Here is a 20,948-nt window from a genome sequence, read left to right on the forward strand (position 1 = left end):
GAAGCAAGAAAAGGAAGGAAGGTATATTGAGAGATTCGCAAAAACACTCTCGTCTTCAGCGACAAGCTAGATACAGAGGCGTATAAAACCGCTTCCTGTCTTCACCCTCTTAACACACAACCGACTGCCGATTGCCCAGGCCAGGATTCGAACCCAGGCCCGCAGATTTGTAGATAGGGACGCAAACCACTGCACCAGAGAGACAGCGTTCGTTAATGTGAGCAAAACATTGAGTAGGAACTAAATTCAGCTTTTTTCTTATCTCGCATTCTTCTAAAACAGCTTCAATTCAAATCCGCCGGCATAGTGTCTCTACATCCATTATACCGCCAGCCTTCTCTTTCCATCCTTCCTTCCTTCCTTCCTTTCTCCATTCCTTCCTTCCTTCCTTCTTTAAATCACACAACACCACCAGCCTGTCATCCTCCCTCCTTCCCACCCTCCCTTCCTTTCCTCCTTCCTTTCCTTCGTTCCTAAACACATCAACTTCACCACCAGCCTGTCTCCTTTCCCTCCCTCCCTCCCTTCCTTCTTTCCTTCCTTCCTTCCTAAACACATCAACTATGCCACCAGCCTGTCTCCTTTCCCTTCTTCCTTCCTTTCTTCCTTCCTTCCTAAACACAACAACTATGCCACCAGCCTGTCATCCCTCCTTCCTCCCTTCCTTCCCTTCCCTCTTCACTCCCAGCCAGGCCCCGGATAACGGCATCTGGTAGCGGCCTCGGCGGGTTATCTCTTCAGTTCTCTCAGCCCTCGAAGCACTCAGCGCACTCTTAGCAACAATGACATTACTGGAAGGGGAAGACGGGCGGGAGGACGGTGGCGCGCGACGAAAAACGGGAAAAGAGAGAGGACGGCCAGGGAAAATGGGAGACGGGGATGCTGATGGGGAGGAGGAGGAGGAGGAGGAGGAGGAGTAGGCAGAAAGGATAGGAAGATGGAAATAAGTTGGAGGGATAGGGAGGCTGGGAAACTGAGTTGAGGTGACAAAGAGAACGGTAAGGGAAGATGAGAGACAAAGCTGCTGATGGAGAAGGGAGGGAGGATGGGAGGAGATGATGTTATGGAAAAGAGGGGGACGAATGAAAGCCAGGAAGAATAAGGAGGTGGATAGCACGGGTAGGTAAGACTGGAGATGGGAAATAAGAGAGGAGGGCAGGCAGGAAGAATGGGAAACGAAGGTCAAGGAAAACAAAATATACAGAAGAAAAGAGGAAAGAAGAAAGGAAGGAAAAGAAGGAAAGAAAAAAAGTTTGATATATGGACGACAGGAACAGACAGATGGCGGATGAAAGAGGACTTGAGGTGTGAATAGATAGATAGATAGATTGATAGATAGTGAGAGATAGCCAGATATAAATTGAGATAGATAAGGAAATTAATAGATAAATAGACTTTGACTGATTGAAAGATAGACAAATAAGATAACAAGATAGATAGATACAAAGATAAGGAAAGAATAAAAGTAAGGAAAAAGATGGATACATAAATAAGTAGCGATAGATTATTGAGAAAGAGAAAGAAATTGGAAGAAAAATGACAGATTGAAAGAGATTAATGAACAAATAGATAGACAAATAGGTGGATAGATACATACACAGACAGACAGACAGACAGACAGATATTTCAAAATCTCATGTCTAGAAATTGAAGATATACATAAGAAGAAAAAAAAAGAGAAAACTACGTAGAGGGTCAAGAAGCATATGTTTTTTGAGTGAAATTTAAGATACTGAAGAAGAAAATGAGGACAGTAGGAGGGGAAAAAAATAAATGGGGCAGGAAAAAAATATGTATTGAAGATATTGGAGAGCGGAAAAGAAAAACGAGAGAAGAAGAGAGAGAGAGAGAGAGAGAGAGAGAGAGAGAGAGAGAGAGAGAGAGAGAGAGAGAGAGAGAGAGAGAGAGAGAGAGAGAGAGAGAGAGAGAGAGAGAGAGAGAGAGAGAAACACAGACAGACAGACAGACACAGAGACAGAAAGAGGAGGAGGAGAAATAAGAGGAGATAACATTAAATAATAAATAAAATGGAGAGAGAAGGGAGAAGGGGAGGAGGAAAAATAACACTAAATTAGAGAGTTGGAGGGAAAGGAGAGAAGGGAAGGAGGGAAAAAGACGTCAGATAATGGAGAGAGAGAGAGAGAGAGAGAGAGAGAGAGAGAGAGAGAGAGAGAGAGAGAGAGAGAGAGAGACGAAGGAGGAATAGAAGAGGAAAAAAGGTAAAAGAGAGAGAAACGGAGAGAAAGGGAATGGAGGAAACATAGGAAAGAGAGAGAGAGAGAGAGAGAGAGAGAGAGAGAGAGAGAGAGAGAGAGAGAGAGAGAGAGAGAGAGAGAGAGAGAGAGAGAACGAAGGAGGGAATAGAAGAGAGGGAAAAAAAAGGTATAAAAGAGAGAGAAACGGAGAGAAAGGGAATGGAGGAAAAATAGGAAACGAGAGAGAGAGAGAGAGAGAGAGAGAGAGAGAGAGAGAGAGAGAGAGAGAGAGAGAGAGAGAGAGAGAGAGAGAGAGAGAGAGAGAGAGAGAGAGAGAGAGAGAGAGAGAGAGAGAGAGAGAGAGAGAGAGAGGAGGGAATAGGAGAGAGGGAAAAAAAAGGTATAAAAGAGAGAAACGGAGAGAAAGCGAATGGAGGAAAAAATAGGAAACGAGAGAGAGAGAGAGAGAGAGAGAGAGAGAGAGAGAGAGAGAGAGAGAGAGAGAGAGAGAGAGAGAGAGAGAGAGAGAGAGAGAGAGAGAGAGAGAGAGAGAGAGAGAGAGAGAGAGAGAGAAAAAAAAGGAGGGAATAGGAGAGAGGGGAAAAAAGGTATAAAAGAGAGAAACGGAGAGAAAGCGAATGGAGGAAAAAATAGGAAACGAGAGAGAGAGAGAGAGAGAGAGAGAGAGAGAGAGAGAGAGAGAGAGAGAGAGAGAGAGAGAGAGAGAGAGAGAGAGAGAGAGAGAGAGAGAGAGAGAGAGAGAGAGAGAGAGGAAAAATAAGGGAAAAAAAGGAGGAAAGGGAAGAAGAGGAGGAGGGAGGAGAGGGAGAAGAGGAAACAGATGAATAAGACATGAAGGAAGGGAGGGAGAGAAGGAAGAAATGGAGGAAAGAAAAGACTGTGAGAGAAAAAATGGAGGGAAGAGGGAGAGGAGGGAATTGGAGGAGGAAAAAAACAATGGTAAATATGAGAACTGGAGGAAGGATGGAGGGAAAGGAGGAAGGGAGGAAAATGGATAAAAGAGTAGGGGAGAGAGAGAGAGAGAGAGAGAGAGAGAGAGAGAGAGAGAGAGAGAGAGAGAGAGAGAGAGAGAGAGAGAGAGAGAGAGAGAGAGAGAGAGAGAGAGAGAGAGAGAGAGAGAGAATATACATAAGGACTCCACAAAAGATCCTTCTAAGCATATCCTTCGAGTCCTGCTGATCCTCGAGGGACACTTTTAAGAGGACGCCGCCCCCGGGAAGGAACCTCGACCCCCCCCCCTCCTCCTACTCCTCCTCCTCCTCCTCCTCCTCCTCCTCCTTTCTTTGACTATCCTCTTCTCTATCTCCCTATTTTTTTATTTCGTCTTTCTCTTAATTTCTTTCTTTCTTTCTCTCCCTTTTCTTCTCGTCTTTTCCTTCCTTCGTCTTCCTTCTTCCTTGATTCTTCCTCTCCCTTTATTCTTTCTTTCCTCTTTATCCTTTTCTTTTTTTCTATCTCTCTTTCCTTTTCATTCTTCGTTATTTTCCTTTATACTCCGTTTTCTCTGTTTTTCGTGTATTATTTATTTTATTTTCTTCTATTATGTTTTATTCTTTTTTTCTCTCACTTCTGATAATTTGTTTTTTTCCCTCTTAAACCTAACCTAACCTAACCTAACCTAAGCTAACCTAACCTAACCTAAGCTAACCTAACCTAACCTAAGCTAACCTAAGCTAACCTAACCTTAATATGTCTCTTATTATCTATCTTATCTCCTATCCTATCTATCTTATCTATATATATCCTCTCCTTCACTCCCTAAAGCCCCCGTCTTTATCTAACCTATCCTTCCTATCCTATCTTATCTATATCTATCCTCTCCTTCACTCCCTAAAGCCCCCCTCTTTATCTAACCTATCCTTCCTATCCTATCTTATCTATATCTATCCTCTCCTTCACTCCCTAAAGCTATCTAACCTATCCTTCCCATCCTTTCCTCCTCCTTCCTTCCTCTTGTACTCGTAAGATGGTTCGTGAATATCAAGAGTACACGGGAATTTCTTAGGGTCATATTCTTAAACTTTTCTGCCCCCAAACTCACATATTTGGCAAGGCTTTCGTAGGAGTTGTGAGCATTTTCAGGGGTAGTTGAATGACCCTGGTGCTAGTTCAACTCTTCCTCTGTACCGTGAATCAAAGAATCAACTCCTTAGAACCCGATTGATCTCCTTTTTGGCCTCTGGAAATAGTTGATGGGAGAGTGGAAGCGTTCAAGAATACCGACGTTAGTCTTGAGGTTGTTGTTGTTCCGACGTTGCTAGTGTTGCCTCGGCGTGTTGTGTTACCTGTGTGTTGCCGGGTAGTCTTCAGGGGGCACCAATATAAATGCAAATCCTCTTCCTCTTACTTTTTCCCTTCCCTTCCCTTCGCCTTCTCTATCCTTCCCTCTCCTTCCCTCAACTCCTTTATCTTTCTTGTCACGCTTCGGTTTTGAAATGTGTATCCTGGTGGGGGGATGGGGTTCCTTCCTTTTCAATTCCCTTCTCTTTCCTTCCCTTGCCTTCCCTTTCATCTCCTTCTCTTCATTTTCTTGTCACGCTTCGGTTTTGAAATGTGTATCCTGGTGTGGGGGGGGGGGGGTTCCTTCCTTTTCTTTTCCCTTCTCTTTCCTTCCCTTCCCTTCCCTTCCCTTCCCTTTCCTTTCCTTTCCTTTCCTTTCCTTTCCCTTCCCTTCCCTTCCTTTTCTTCCACTTTCTCCTTCCCTTCCCTTCCTTTTCCTCCCCTTTTTCCTTCCCTTCCCTTCCCTTCCCTCGCCACACTCCTCTGACCCAACTCCACATCTCTTCACAAGTACATCTCTCTCATGCAAATCACCCTTTTTCACGCTGTACGAGGCGGGACGAGGACACAACAAAGCTACGTCCCTGCTCTGCCACTATACACACACCCCGAGGCTCTTTAAACATTAATATCTAAAGCAAAGGGGTTTTCTCGTCATTTTAGGGGGCTGTTATATTCGCCACTAAATATTCTTTTTCAGTTTCGAATCAACTTTACGAGATTATGTCACCGGCGCTATACATACATACATTCATACATAAATACATGCATACATACACCAGCGCGCCACTATGAATTCGATATAGCACCCAGTACGTTATGCAGATGAAGCAGCACTATTCAATACGCATGATTCATTTATGTAACTCCCCGTCGATGTGTTCCAAATTCGGTATGCTCAAACGCCTTAGACTCTCGCCTCAACTACGTATTTCCAGAGGCCGAAAAGGAGATCACTCGGGTCTTTGTGAGTGCTTTCTTTTAGGTATATGTTGGGGTAAGAAAGGTTTGATTAGGTGTAGGTTAGGTTGGACTAGGAAAGGAGATCACTTGGGTCTTTATGAGTGGTTTCTTTTAGGTTTATGTTGGGGTAAGAAAGGTTTGATTAGGTGTAGGTTAGGTTGGACTAGGAAAGGAGATCACTTGGGTCTTCATGAGTGGTTTCTTTTAGGTATATGTGGGGGTAAGAAAGATTAAATTAGGTGTACCCTTCTAATCTCCTCCGTGACCTTTGGAAATAGTTGTAAGAGCCGAAAGCGTGTGACTTCGGGTTCAGGAATATGCCGGCGGCCGTTCGTTCTCTGCGCCACACAGATGCATATTCAACGGTCTCTCTCAGTTTCCTCCTGCACGCATTTCTAGGCTTCTCTCTTACGTAGCTCTCGAGGCAAAGGTACTCATCAAAGGTACTCTTGCCGGGGTAGGGTACTCGGACATTTCAAAAGCGACGAGCTGGAGCGGGGAGGCTTAGGCGAGGGACGAGATGACATGTTGAAATTCACTATCCCGGGAAAGAGGAAAGGGAAAGGAATGGGACGGAAGGGAAGGGACAGGAAAGTAAGATAGAGGAAAGGAAAGGAATAGGATACATATTTCAAGGGGACTTACATGGAGGGAAGGGAAGGGAAGGGAAGGGAAGAAAAGGGAAGGGAAGGGATGGGAAGCGAAGAGAAGGGAAGGGAAGGGGATGGAAGAGAAGGGAAGAGAAGGGAAAAGAAGAAAAGAGAAGGAAAGAGAAGGGAAGAGAAGGAAAGGGAATTGTAGGGAAGGGAAAGGAAAAGAATCGGAGAAGGGAAAAGGGAAGGAAAGGGAATGGAAGGAGAGGGAATGGAAAGGAAGGGAAGGGAAAGGAAGGGAAGGGAAGAGAAGGGAAGGGAATGGAAGGAAAGTAAATGGAAAGGAAGGGAAGGGAAGAGAAGGGAAGGCAAGAGAAGGGAGAAGGGATAGGAAGGGAAAGCCAGGTAAATTAGTAAAGGAAGCAAGGTAACGGTACTTATGTTGTGTTAAGTTGCAGACGCCTGAAAAGCGACAGGTAAGGGCAGGGAGGCTTGGGCGAGGAGGGACGAAGATACACGTTGGAATTCGATAAATCATTAAGGGGTGGTCAGGCTTAATCATTATTCAGCTGGTGGCCGTCAGTGTTGCCAGCTCGAAACACAGACTCATTAGCAAGGTTCTCAGTTCTCATTGCCAAGTTTTGCTCTTAATTACCGCGTTTTATTTTGAAGAACTACACATTAATTTTGGTTTATTTTTCTTTCTTCTGCTTCGGCTTTCTCTTCCTACTCGTATCCCGTCTTTATTCCTTTGATTCCTTTATTCCTTTCACAAACAGCCTCGTAAGGACCAGCAAGTCTGCTATTGTTTGTTCTTCCTTTGTGTTTCTTTGTGATACCCCTTACATTTCCGCGTTTTATTTTGAAGAATTACACATTAATCTTTTTTTTCTTTGTTCTGCTCCGGCTTTCTCTTCCTATTCCGTCTTTCCTCCTTTCATACCCCTTTCATTTCTCTTCTTTTCATTCCTTATTCCTTTATCAATAATAGCAGTTATTTTTTTTGTTTTTGTTTTTTGGTGGTCGTTTTTTTCATCGCGTTCCGAATTTTTTGCTTAATCTATCCTGTCCTTCCTCCGTTCATATCTTCATTTCCCTTTTTTTCATTCCTTTTTCCTTTATCAATAATAGCAACGTTACTTTTGTTATTTTTGTTTTTTGGTGAACTCGTTTTTTTCATCGCGTTCCGAATTTTTTGCTTAATCTATCCTGTCTTTCCTCCTTTTATACCCTTTTCATTTTCCTTCTTTTCATTCCTTATTCCTTCATCAATAATAGCAACGTTATTTTTGTTATTTTTGTTTTTTGGTGAACTCGTTTTTTTCATCGCGTTCCGAATTTTTTGCTTAATCTATCCTGTCCTTCCTCCGTTCATACCCTGCATTTCCCTTCTTTTCATTCCCTTTTCGGTTATCATTAATATCAACGTTATTCTCGGGTTCTCACTACGAACATTTCCCAAGGACAAAGAGAAGATTAGTCAAGTTTGGAATCCTTCACTACGAACTACTCTTTCCTTAACCTATTTGCCCCAGATAACAATATTTTTTTCGGCTATTTCCAGTCAGAGGTCGCCACAGAGGATCAACTATTTCCGTCTCTGTTTGCCCTTTGCATCTTCGTCTGTCACGTCAACCGCTTGAATGTCCCTCCCCACTCCCCCCATAACACGACAACATCCATAAACCTCCTCTTGAAGCGACATACTATTACTGACAGGAAATTAGTGTGTTGGGGGCAGCCATTAACACGTGAAAATGGTGCATGGAAAACTCTTAGCGAATGAGGTCTATGTGCTTGATAGTGCCTCACGGGAATGGCTAACGAAAGGAGAAGAGCTAGGCATATAGGCGTTGGTAAGCATCTTCTTATAATAGTGAAATAGATAAGTAAATGAATAAATAAATGTTGTGTTGTGGTCTGGCTGCGTGTTAGTGTTGGAACTGACCTCACGGGAATGGCCAACGAAGGGAGAAAGAGCTGGGCATATAGACGTTAGTTAGCATCTTCTTATAATAGTGATATAGATAAGTAAATGAATAAATAAATGTATGAATGTTGTGTTGTTGGAGTCTAGCTGCGTGTTAGTGTTGGAACTGACCTCACGGGAAATGGCCTACGAGGGAAGAAAGAGTAAGGAACATGGGAGTTAGTTTTAAAGTCTTGTAGAAATGAAACAGAAAAGTTAATAAATAAATATGTAAGTGCTTTATTGATGGGGTCTGGTGGCCTGATAGTTTTGGAAGTGACTTTTTTTATAGCAAAGGAAGCATCTCAATGGCCAAAAAAAAACAAAGAAAAAAAAAGTTCCCCCTAAACACTACTCCCATACAAGAAAATTATATAGAAGAAGAAACAGAAGAGAAGAGAGAAGAAAAATTAGAAGACATCATTTTCGAACCTTATGGAAATGGCCAACCAAGGGAGGAGCTTTAAATATGAGCTTTGTCGGGCTGCATCCTCTTAGTAATGAAACAGATGAGTTAGTTCAGGAATATGTGAGTAATGCTGATTTGGATTGGAGATTATGCTGGAACTGGGCTAATGGAATACGAAGGAGGAGCTTGGATTATGGGCGCTGAGCTTGGATTATAGGCGCTGGTCTGCATCCTCGTAGTGTAATAAAATAGACCCGTAAATAAGGAAGCGTTGCAATATTCAAGCCTTCCCGGGTCAGAGGCAACACTACAGCTGCAGGGAACGAGATCACGCGCCTCACTCCCTTCCCTTCCCTTCTCATCCTTTCGCCCCTTCCCTTCTCTGCTTCCTTCGCCTCTTCTCCTCCCTTCCCTTCGCCTCTTCTTCCTTCCTCTCTTCCCTTTCCTTCACCTCTTCCCCTTCTCCCACTTCCGCCCATTCCCATTCCTTCCCTCGCCTCTTCCCTCCCCTTCCCTTCCCTCTTTCCATTCCTTCCCTTCGCTTCTTCCCATCCTTTCCCTTCCCCTCGCCCCTTTCCTTCATCCCTTTCCCTCCCATTCCCTTCCCTTTATCTCTCCCCCTTCCTTCCCTCTTCCCTTCCCCTTACACCTTCCTCCCTTCCCTCACCTGTTCTCTTCACCCCTTCTTCTCCACCCATCCCTTCGTCCTTCTCTTACCCCTCCTTTCCCTTCCTTTAACTTTTTCCCTCCCTTCCTTTCGCCTTCCCCTTCATCCCCTCTACTCCCCACGCCGCCATGCTCCTGAGGGCGTGGTGGTGGGGGCGGCCCTGACACCCTCACGCCGGCGGCCACAGAGGCAATGCATAGCGAGAGGCGCCGCGAGGAGCTGAACTAAGGGGAAGAAGGCGTTGTGAGGCCCTTGAGTTCGTGGGGAAGGAGAGGACACAGAAGGGAGGGAGAAAGAAGCAAGATGAAAGTAAAGGGGAGAGAGACGGGAGGGAGGAAGAGGTAGGGATGAAAGTGGAGAGAAGAGACGAGGAAGGAGAGTGAGAGAAGAGGAAGGGATGAGTGATAGGGAATTGGGATGGAGAAAAGAATGAGGATGGTAGAGAGAAGAGGAAGGGGTGGAGGGAAGGCAAGAACGAAGGTGGAGGAGGAACAAGGAAGGGATAGAGGTAAGAATGAGGATGACAGGGATGAAGGTGGAAGAAAGGAGGGATGAAGGTGAGAGAGAATATGGATGGTGGATGAAGTAGAGCCATGGATGAGGATGTTGAGGAAAAGAGGATGGCAGGAATGAGGGAGATGGAGAGAAGGGAGGAAGGAAAGAATGGGACACTGGAATGGAAGATGCAGATTGAAGGGTTGGGGAAGGGAGATGGAAGAGGGATGGAGGAAGCAAACACACAGAATGGATTAAGAAAGGGAGATAAGTTGGAGGGAAGGAAGGAAGGATATCTGTGGATGGAGAAATGAACATAGAACTGGGCAAGAAAAATAGCAAGATAGAAAGTTGAGGTCGAAAAATAGGATAGGATATAAAAACAAGGAAGGAAGGATATTTGAGGATGGAGAAATTAACATAGAACTGGTCAAGAAAAATAACAAGAAAGAAAGAAAGTTGAGGTCGAAAAATAGGATAGGATATAAAAAATTAGTTAAAGATGGGAAAAGAAACAAAGAAAGCAAGGAAGGAAGACAGGAGGGAGAGGGCGAAAAAAAAATTAGGGTGAATACGAGGACATAATAATTTAATAGCAACATTTGAAGGGGGAAAGACAGGAAAAAGGAAGAAAGGAGAAGACAAAACGTTGACATAAGAACATAATGAAGCAAAAAAACAAAAATTAGAATTGGAAAAGGAAGAAGGGACAAAGGATGAATGAATGGAAGGAAGGATGGATGAATGGCCAGAGGGGAGGAGGAGGAGGAAGAGGAGGAAGGAGGAGGAAGAAGGAGGAGGAGGAAGAGGAAGAAGGAGGAGGAGGAAGAGGAAGAAGGAGGAGGAAGAGGAGGTAGATCGTCCTCCGCGAACTCCTCTCCCTCACAATCACGTCAGTTGAGCCCCAGCGGCGCCTCATTATAACGCAGAGAGAGAGAGAGAGAGAGAGAGAGAGAGAGAGAGAGGACCACAAACAAGTCTATAGAAATGATTCCGTTGTGTGTGTGTGTGTGTGTGTTTGTGTGTGTTTATGCTGTACGAAGTTGCCACCACCACCACTACCATCCCCTCCACCACTACCATCCCCTCCACCACCACTACCATCCCTACCACTACCACCACCATCACCACCGCCACCACCATCACCGCCGCAAGTTCCCTACAAACAAACACACACTTCAAAACGAAACACAGCTGGGTCGGAAACGGAGACAGGAGTTGTGTTGTGTAGTGTAGAGACAACTCCTCCTCCTCCTCCCCCTTCTCCTCCTCCTCCTCTTCCTCACCTAATTAATTCTCTCTCCTCAGCCATGAAAACCCTCATCCTTTGGACAGTACATTCCTAAATTTGATTGCAAGGTTAAGGGTCTCTCTCTCTCTCTCTCTCTCTCTCTCTCTCTCTCATACACACACACACACACACACCTATTCTCCTATTAATTAACAGATGAAGACAGAATTTGTTGTTATTGTTGTCACTGTTGTTGTTTGGATGCCTAATAGCCTTACCTAACCTAACCATTCACAGCCGAAAAAAAACATAACCACCATCATCATAATCATCATCATCATCATCAACCAATACTAAAAAAAAAAGTGAGTCTTACATATAGAACGAGAATTATCACTTAAACAGAATGCGACGGAGATGACCACTGAGGCCTCGCGCACCTTATATATTACCTTTACCATAAACTACACAGGTGAACAGAGAGAGAGAGAGAGAGAGGCAATTAAAGAGACACACAACTCCAGGTAAATCTCATGAATTCCACAGGTGTTCAAAGTGAGGGAAAAAAAAAGAACAGAAAAAAAACCGTCTCTGTGTGTGTGTGTGTGTGTGTGTGTGTGTGTGTGTGTGTGTGTGTTGCTACGGAAAAACTTTTATTAATTGGTGGCGGCAGCGTGACCTGGGAAGGAATGTGTGTGTGTGTGTGTGTGTGTGTGTGTGTGTGTGTGTGTGTGTGTGTGTAGCTTATAATTCCTCACGGTTCGGCCTTCACACACAGAGAGTTGCCGCCCCGCAGACTAATAATAATAATAATAATAATAATAATAATAATAATAATAATAATAATAATAATAATAATCGTACCATACAAATAATAATGATGTGAGTGAGCAAAAACATATTAAAGGTCAACTCTTCCTCCTCCTTTGCCTCCTCCTCCTCTTCTTTTTTCCTTATCATTTTTATTTAATCTACTTCTCCTATTTCTTCTTCTCTACCTCTTCCTCTACCTCCTTCTCTTTCCTTTTTCTAACCTTTTCGTCTTCTCCTCTTTCTCCTCCTCCTCCTCTTCCTCTTCTTTTTTTTCCCTCTTTTTTTTTAAGCTACTACTCCTATTACCTCTTCTCTACCTCCTTTTCTTTCTCTCTTCATTTTCCATCATCTCCTCCTCCTCCTCTTCTGGTATTTTCCTCTGTTTCTTCATTTACTTTCCTTCTTCCCTCTCCTTCCCCTCCTCCTTATTCCTAGAGGTTATATTTTTTTCTCTCCTCCTTTTTATCAAGTACTTTTCTTCTTCCTCTTCTTCTCCTATTCCTCCCCTTTATCTTTCTCCTCCCTTATCTTGTCTTTGTTTCTTCTTTATCTACTTCCTCTCTTCCTCATCATCATCCTCTTCCTCCTCTTCCTTCTTCCTCTTTTTTCCCCTTAACTAACTTCATCCTCCTATTCATACTCCTCCTCCTCCTCCTCCTTCTCTTCTTCCTCCTCCACACACTTGTTATTTTTTTTCTTTTTTTCTCCTCTTATTCACAAGAGGACGAAGGTTCATATGATGTAATACCTACTCTCTCTCTCTCTCTCTCTCTCTCATAACACTTTTCTATTACTATTTATTCATTTATTTATACTATCCGTGTGTGTGTGTGTGTGTGTGTGTGTGTGTGTAATACCTAACCTATACCCGTCATGTGCGTTTATGTACGTGTAGGAAACGTGTATGGTTCGTGTGTCCCCGTCAAGAAGGAATCGGTATTAGGCTTAAATCTTGGGCGGTGAGGGGAGTCGATTGGCCTCACGGACTGAAGGGAAGCCACGTGACTATAGGGGTGAAATGAGGGGTGAAGGGATGATGGGGAGAAAGGGGGAGAAAGGGAGGAAAGATAGGAAGGGAAAAGGATGGAGTGTGGAGTGACGAATGATAGAAGGAAGGGAAGATGGGAAGGGAGCTTAGAGATGGGGGAAGAACAGGGGAGGAATGGGGGAGAGAGGGAAGAAGGATAGGGAAGGATAGGAGAAGATAGGAAGAGAAAAGGATGGAGTGTGGAGTGACGGAAGAAAAGATAGGAGGAAGGAAAGATGGGAAGGGAGCTAAGAAAGGAAGGAGGAGGATAGGGGGAGAGGGAAGAAGAAAGAAGGATAAAGAAGGATAGGAGGGAAAAAAAAAAGATATATGAAATGATGCAACAAATAAAGGTACGAGAAGAGAGGAGAGGAAAAATGGAAGAGGATAGGGAGATGAGGGAGGGAAGGAGGAGATGAGGAGAACGAAGAGAGAGGAGGGAAAAAGGAAGAAGTATGTGAAATAACAAAGAAAGGAGGTAAAGAAGAGGGAAAGATCAAAAGGGAGGAGGGGAACGCTGGGAGAGGAGAGGAGAGGCTTGTGAGATGACAGAAGAGAATATGGATAGAGAATGAAGGAAGGAAGAGGGAAGGAGAGAAGTAAGGAAGGAGTAAAATAACAGAGGGAGAAAGGAGAAAGGATAGATGGATGGGAATGACTAAGAGAAGGAAGAGAGACAGGAAAAGGAGAAAAGAGAAGAGATAGTAAGTTAAATAGATAGATAGATGGATATATAATTAATTAGACAAAGATAAGAAAAGGAGGATAATTAAGCGATGGAAAAGACTAAGAGAAGAAGGATGAGACGGGAAAAGAAAAAATATAGAAAGTAAGATATAAAAAGGATATAGTGATAAATAAATAGATAAATAGACGGATAAAATTAATTAGACAGAAAGATAAGAGAAGGAGGATAATTAAAGCGATGGAAGTGACTAAGAGAAGGAAGAGAAACGGGAAAAGAAGAGAAAAAAAAGAAAAAGTAAGATATAAAAAAGATACAGTAATACATAAATAGATAAATAGATGCAGATAAAATTAACTAGACAGAAAGATAAGAGAAGGAGGATAATTAATGCATTTTTGCCACCTTCCTTCCCTTTTACTAATTAATCCGCGAGAAAAATTGCCCTAAACTCAAAACATATTTTATCACGTAAATAAATACATGAATAAATAAATAAAATATGTAAATAAACACGGTCCCATTCATCTCTCTCTCTCTCTCTCTCTCTGGTAACTTCAATTCAACGTCGTGTGTGTGTATATATATATGTGTGTGTGTGTGTGTGTGTGTGTGTGTGTGTGTGTGTGTGGAGTTCATAATATAACCGCGTGTACGTTAATAAGAATAAATTTGTATGTATGAATGAATATGTAAGTATGAATGTATGTATGAATGAACATGTAAGTATTAATGTATGTATGAATGAGTATTTGCAGCCAAGGTACGAATATAAGTATGTATGTATGTATGTATGAATGTATGTATAAATGAATGTATGTACAAATGTATGCATGTATGTATGTATTTGTATATAAGGGTGATAATTATATATGTTTTTGAGTGCTGCAATTCCCAGAAAATATTAATCTATTTGCTGGGATTTTTTACATTTCCAAATTAATGAGTTCCACGGACGCAAAAATAAAGATGAATACGTTAGCATCAATAATAATAATAATAATAATAATAATAATAATAATAATGATAATGATAATAATATATGACGATGATAGTTATGATGTTCCTGAGCTATTTAATCGTTACATAATCGCGTTCTTGAATTAATAAGATTTTTTAACATCGACATGAAAATAAAACTACCCATCAGATATATTATTATTTTTACGTTAATCTAAACAACTTATACAATTATAAACTTTTCGTTACTGACTCTATTCTTGTTTTGCAGATAGTGTGTGGTCGAGAGGAAGCAACATGACTGTTGCTACTACTACTACTATTACTACTACTACTACTACTGCAGCAACGCAACTAAAACATCTTCTGTCGGAACTTTCTCGTGCAATTCAAAACGGCAGATTATTCTTTAGCACACACACACACACACACACACACACACACACACACATACACTTAACATAGATGGCGCTCTTATGATAAAATTAACAGAAGGCTTCATGTGTGTGTGTTTGTATGTGTATGTGTGTGTGTGTGTGTGTGTGTGTGTGTAAGAGACAACGGAATGTTATATATATCGTATCGTCGTGTTATTATTGAAATTATTATAATGAGAGAGAGAGAGAGAGAGAGAGAGAGAGAGAGAGAGAGAGAGAGAGAGAGAGAGTACTTTTGTGTGTTTGTTTGTTTGTTCAATGTTCGTTATATGCTGCTACTGCTTTTGATAGTGTTTATATTTTTACTACGAATGTGAAAGCAACGTTAAGGTTCGGCCAAAGGGATGATGGTGATAGACAAGACGAGCCCACTCACTATATAAAGCCATTCACTATATACTCCGACAACGAAAACGATAGGTCAGTATTCTAAGACGCTTCCACCTCCCACATCAACTATATATAAAGGCTGAAAAGGAGACGAATCGGGTTCTAATGAGTGTCTTTTCGCGTTCACGGTACAGAAGGGGGGTCAGACTAACACCAGGGTCATAAAAGTACCCCTGGAAAGGCCTACAACTCCTACGAAACGATCAGACTAGCACCAGGGTCATAAAAGTACCCCTGGAACTCCCCACAACTCCTATGAAAAGGTCAGACTAGCACAAGGGTCATAAAAGGGTCAGACTAGCATCAGGGTCATAAAAGTACCCTGGAAAGGCCTACAACTCCTATGAAAGGGTCAGACTAACACAAGGGTCGTAAAAGTACCCCTAGAAAGGCCTACAACTCCTATGAAAAGGTCAGACTAGTACCAGGGTCATAAAAGTACCCATGGAAAGGCCTACAACTCCTATGAAAAGGTCAAATTAACACCAGGGTCATAAAAGTACCCCTGGAAAGGCCTACAACTCCTATGAAAAGGTCAAATTAACACCAGGGTCATAAAAGTACCCCTGGAAAGGCCTACAACTCCTATGAAAAGGTCAAACTAACATCAGGGTCATAGAAGTACCCCTGGAGAGCCCCACAACTATGAAAAGGTCAAACTAACACCAGGGTCGTAAAAGTACCCCCTGGAAATGCCCGAAACTCCTGGGGAAGTCTTGCCAAATGTGTGTGTGTGTGTGTGTGTGTGTGTGTGTGTGTGTGTGTGTGTGTGTGTGTGCCGATATGTTTAAGAATATAACCATTATAAGTGTTCGCCTAAGAAAGGAAAATAAACAGAAAAATACCCAAGAAAAACGAACGGAAAAAAATATATACAATCAGGTGGAAAAATGATGAATAGAAAAGAAAACGAAGAAGAGAGTGTGACATCAGTGTTCGCCTAAGAAAAGGAAATATAGAAAAATAACGTAACTTAGGTGAAAAAAATAATGAAGGAAAGAGAAAATAGGGGACAGACTATGACATTTCCAACCAGTACTTATTTCCAACTATTTACTCTACTTTACTTCTAGTGTTTATTCTTACACTTAAAACTGCCTCAAAAATATACAAAAAACATCAAGAAAATTAACAGAAAAAAAAAGAAAAGGAAATGATAGAAGAAAACGAGAAAATGATAAAAGAAAACGAGAAAATGATAAAAGAAAACGAGAAAACAAAAGGCAGACAATGACATTTCTACTTCATTATTTCAAGTCTTTATTCTTACATTGAAAACTGCCTCAAAAATATACAAAAAAAACAAGAAGAAAACTAACAAAAAACAAAGAAAATTATAAAAGAAAACGGGAAAACAAAAGGCAGACAATGACATTTCTACTTCATTATTTCAAGTCTTTATTCTTACATTGAAAACTGCCTCAAAAATATACAAAAAAAAAAACAAGAAGAAAACTAACAAAAAACAAAGAAAATTGTAAAAGAAAACGGGAAAACAAAAGCCAGACAATGACATTTTCCATTCCATTTCTACCGTTTAGTCACACATCGAAAACTATACGTGTTTCGCCATAATAAATTAACTCTTTCAAGAAAAAAAAAAAAAAAAAAAAAAAACGAAGAAAAAAAACTCACTCCGCCGCATAAACAATGAGAAAAAAAATAGCTAAGAAGATTACATTTCCAGCAATCACTAGTTATTGTTTTGTTTTTTCTTTTAACGTGGAAAAAAGTGCTGCTTCCCCTGCCTCTTACAGCCTATGTCACTAACTTCTAAGAAATCAGAAGAAAAAGTCCACTAACAATGCAACAAACACTATTATTTTATATTATTTTTTCTATTATTTTTTTCCGCTCTCTTGTTTTCCCCTTCGCTTGTCTCTTATAACTAACCGCTAAGAAATAAGAAAAAAAGAAAAGTCAAGTACTGTAGCGGGAGGAGGAGGAGGAGGAGGAGGAGGAGGAGAAGGAAAAGATGAAAAGGAAAATAAGAAAAGAGAAGGAAGTAGAGAGGAAGAAATAGGAGTAGTAGTATATTAAAAAAAAATAAGAAAAAAGAGCAGGAAAAGGAAGAAGAGAAAAAGAAGGAGTAGAGGAAAGGTAGAGAGGAAGAAATAGGAGATAAAAGAGGAGGAAAAGGAAGAAGAGAAAGTCAAGGACAAAAAGGCAGAGGAAGAAAATTAGCAGGAGTAGGAGAAAGAGTAGTAACGTCCAACCCACATCAGTCATTTTACATTCCCTGACATCAGAAAAATAAAGATGAGTAGGACTTCGCCGCCTCAAGCATCTTCAACGTGAAACAAAAATTAACAACAGAGAAATACGAGAAAGAAAGAACGAAAAAAAATCACTCAGGTGCAGAAATAATGAGAGAAGAAATACCTAAAAACGACTCCATTTCTGACTTCCAGCAATCACTATTTTTCTGAACGTGATAAAAGTACTTCGTCTGCCTCTTTTACCTCACTAACTTCTAAGAAACGAGTAAAAAGAAAAGTCAGGGCAATGTAATGTCCAACTCACATCAACCATCTTTGTTTCTCTTGCATCAGAAAAAAAAAAAAAAAGTGTGGTACTTCGCCGCAAGGATCTTCGACGTAACCAAAGAATACAAAAGAGAAATGCAAGAAGGAAAGAAATCCCTCGCGTTCAGAGTAGTACCAGAAAAAAAAAAATATATCGTCCGCAACATGTCACCTCCAACGGCATTTCACCCAAACCATTTTCTTTTACAACACAAAAAATAGAAAAAATAAATAAAATACACAAAGAATATAAACGAGTAAACTGACTACAACGAAGATTCAAGACTAAAAAAAAGAATACATTAAACATACATAATACATAACATTAAACATACACACTGCTATACACGACTTATCAAACGAAAGAGAGAGGGAAAAAATGAGTAGTATAAATAAGACATTAAAAACAACAGCAGGTGAAATCACTGTACATAACTATTATCCAAGGGGCATTGAGTAGTTACCTGTCTGCCTCAATACCTTGGAAATGAAAATAAGAAGGAAATGAAAATGAAGAAGAAAAAAAGAGGAGGAGAAAGAAAAGGCATGTGAAGTGGAGGTAGTAATCGTAAAAATAAAAAAATAAACATTAAAGAGAAAGAAAGGAAAATTAAACAGATGACTTGTGTGTGTGCCAACCTGCGTACCTGCGCCCCGACCTATTTACCTGCGCGCCGACCTATTTACCTGCGCGCCGACCTATTTACCTGCGCCCCGACCTATTTACCTGCGCGCCGACCTATCTACCTGCGCCCCGACCTGTCTCCCTGCCCGCCGACCTGTCTCCCTGCCCACCGACCTCTTTACCTGCCCGTCGACCTGCCTCCCTGCCCGCCGACCTGCCTACCTGCCCGCCGACCTATTTACCTGCCCGCCGACCTGCCTACCTGCCCGCCGACCTGTCTATACCTGCGCGCCGACCCGTCTACCTGCGCGGGTTAAACTATTTATCACTTCAAGACAAAAAAAAAATGAAGAAAGAAAAGGAAAAATATATATAACCAAATGAGAGAAACAGGTAAAGTGTGGTGTGTAAAAAGAAGATTGAAATACCTAAGAAAATAAAGGAAAAATCTGGGAAAATAATGAAGTAGAAATAAAAAAATAAGAGAAAAAAAAAAATATATATATATATATATATATATATATATATATATATATATATATATATATATATATATATATATATATATATATATATATATATATACACAACCGAAGAAGAGAAACTGGAATAAAAACTGAATGTGAAGACAAGTATGAAAATGATACGAAAATAGAGGAAAATGTGGGAAAAGGGTAAAGGAGAAATAGAAAATAATAGAAACAAAAAATAAAAAGGGAGAACAGAAAAAAGGAAAAATTACGTATGAAAAAGAAATTACTGAAATGCTGAAAAAAGTAGAGAAAATTGAGGAAATGGAAAAAAATTAAAAGAAAGCAAATATAGGAGAACAAAAGAAAAAAAAAATAAGGATATGAAAAAATACGAAAATGTAAAAGTTATGAAAGAAAAAAAAGAAAAAAACAGCTACCAACAATTCAAAGTTAGTTATGAGAAAAAAAAACGAAAACAAAGCAAGAAATGAAGAAGAGGGGCAGAAAAGTAAACAACAACAAACAAAATGAAGGAGAAAAAACAGAGCCATACACCTGTCCCCACCTGTCCACCCAAAAACCTGTCTCCACTTGTCCACCTATTTCCACCTGTCCACCCAAAACCTGTCCTCCATCTGTCTTCACCTGTCTCAACCTGTCCTCTACATAGCTCCATTTAACTCCACCTGTCCTCCACCTGTCCAATTGTCTCCACCTGTTCACCTGTTTCCACCTGTCCTCCTATTTCCACCTTACCTCCACCTGTCCCAATGTCTCCACCTGTTCTCCACCGATCTCCACCAGTCCACCTGTCTACACCTGTCTTCACCTGTCTACCTACGAACACTTACCTGGACGTTGGGACCTTCAGCGCCGCCGCAGGAGCTGTCCCTCGGCGCCGACGGAGCGAGCGAGGCGCCGCAGGCAAGGGTCCCTCCTCCAACCTGGGGAAGGGGAGAGAGGGGGGTGAGAGGTGGTAGTAGTAGTAGTAGTAGTAGTAGTAGTAGTAGGAGGAGGAGGAGGAGGAATGAAAATAGCCGTAACAGAACAGTAGCAGTAGTAGTAGTTGTCGGCCACAGTCATTGGCCAATGAATTGCTTTGTGAAAGGATACGAGAAAAGATACCGCTCACAACGCAACTCTAATGGATGGAGGCCCGTAATAAAAAAAAGTAGTAGTAGTAGTAGTAGTAGTAGTAGTAGTAGTAGAAGTACATAAGAACATAAGAACGCAGGAGTCTGCATGAGGCCGGTAGGCCTGTACGAGGCAGCTCCTTCCAGAGCTCCTACATAAGTAGTAGCACTCCATCTGGCAGCGGGAAAGTCACTACCCCCCCCCCCCCCCGCCTACCCGTCCCCCCTTCCACTCCCACCTTCCCCCTCCCACATTCCGTCCTCCTTCCCCCTCCCCATCCCATCCCGCCCCCGCCGCCCTAGCTCTCGGGCACACGGCAGCGGCGCGCGAGCATTGTAAAAAGTGTGTAAAAAAGAAACCTGTAAAAAATCTGTATAAAATAAGTTATGTATAAAAAAATAACCCTTACCGCCTGCGAGAGAGAGAGAGAGAGAGAGAGAGAGAGAGAGAGAGAGAGAGAGATGGTTAGCAATGCACTGACTATACCTTTAGAATCAACGCTATAGCTTTTTCTAACGCTGTGGTTTTATGATTTTAAGGGATTTAAATGAACACTAACTAACGAATAATTTGTCGTGTTAAGCTAAGCCTGTCTTCCTCTATTACTATTATTATTATTATTATTATTATTATTATTATTATTATTATTATTATTATTATTATTATTATTATTATGACTCGGAAGCTGTGAATGCCATCTACTCTTAATATTTACCTGTACGTCATGTCCCTCGTCTACTTGTAAACTACTTCATTAAACACAAATAAATAAAGTTTCCAGTTGCACCTGAGTTTTATTATTGAGAGAGAGAGAGAGAGAGAGAGAGAGAGAGAGAGAGAGAGAGAGAGAGAGAGAGAGAGAGAGAGAGAGAGAGAGAGAGAGAGAGAGAGAGAGAGAGAGAGAGAAAGAAAGAGGGAAAGAAAGAAGAAAGGAAGGAAGGAAGGAAGGAAGGAAGGGAAGGGAAGGGAAGGGAAGGGAAGGGAAGGAAAGAAAAGACAGACAGACAGACAGACAGACAGACAGACAGAGAGAGAGAGAGAGAGAGAGAGAGAGAG

General features: G+C 41.5%; 1 protein-coding gene and 1 long non-coding RNA gene across 2 annotated transcripts in view; one reads left to right on the top strand and one right to left on the bottom strand.

The window, feature by feature from the left end:
• The window catches only part of LOC126988055 (neuropeptide F receptor-like), a 35,225-nt gene extending 20,615 nt beyond the window's left edge, over nucleotides 1-14,610 (top strand). The window contains exon 4 of the transcript XR_007741408.1: nucleotides 14,580-14,610. The gene's annotated coding sequence lies outside the window, so the exon portion shown is untranslated. The remainder of the gene's footprint in view (nucleotides 1-14,579) is intronic.
• LOC126988056 (uncharacterized) overlaps nucleotides 1-20,667 on the bottom strand; it is a 164,956-nt gene extending 144,289 nt beyond the window's left edge. The window contains exon 1 of the long non-coding RNA XR_007741409.1: nucleotides 19,610-20,667. This is a non-coding gene — a long non-coding RNA (uncharacterized LOC126988056). The remainder of the gene's footprint in view (nucleotides 1-19,609) is intronic.
• Nucleotides 20,668-20,948: the final 281 nt, after the last annotated feature.

Source organism: Eriocheir sinensis, chromosome 67 (assembly GCF_024679095.1).
Source record: "Eriocheir sinensis breed Jianghai 21 chromosome 67, ASM2467909v1, whole genome shotgun sequence".
In the NCBI taxonomy this organism is placed as follows: Eukaryota; Metazoa; Arthropoda; class Malacostraca; order Decapoda; family Varunidae; genus Eriocheir; species Eriocheir sinensis.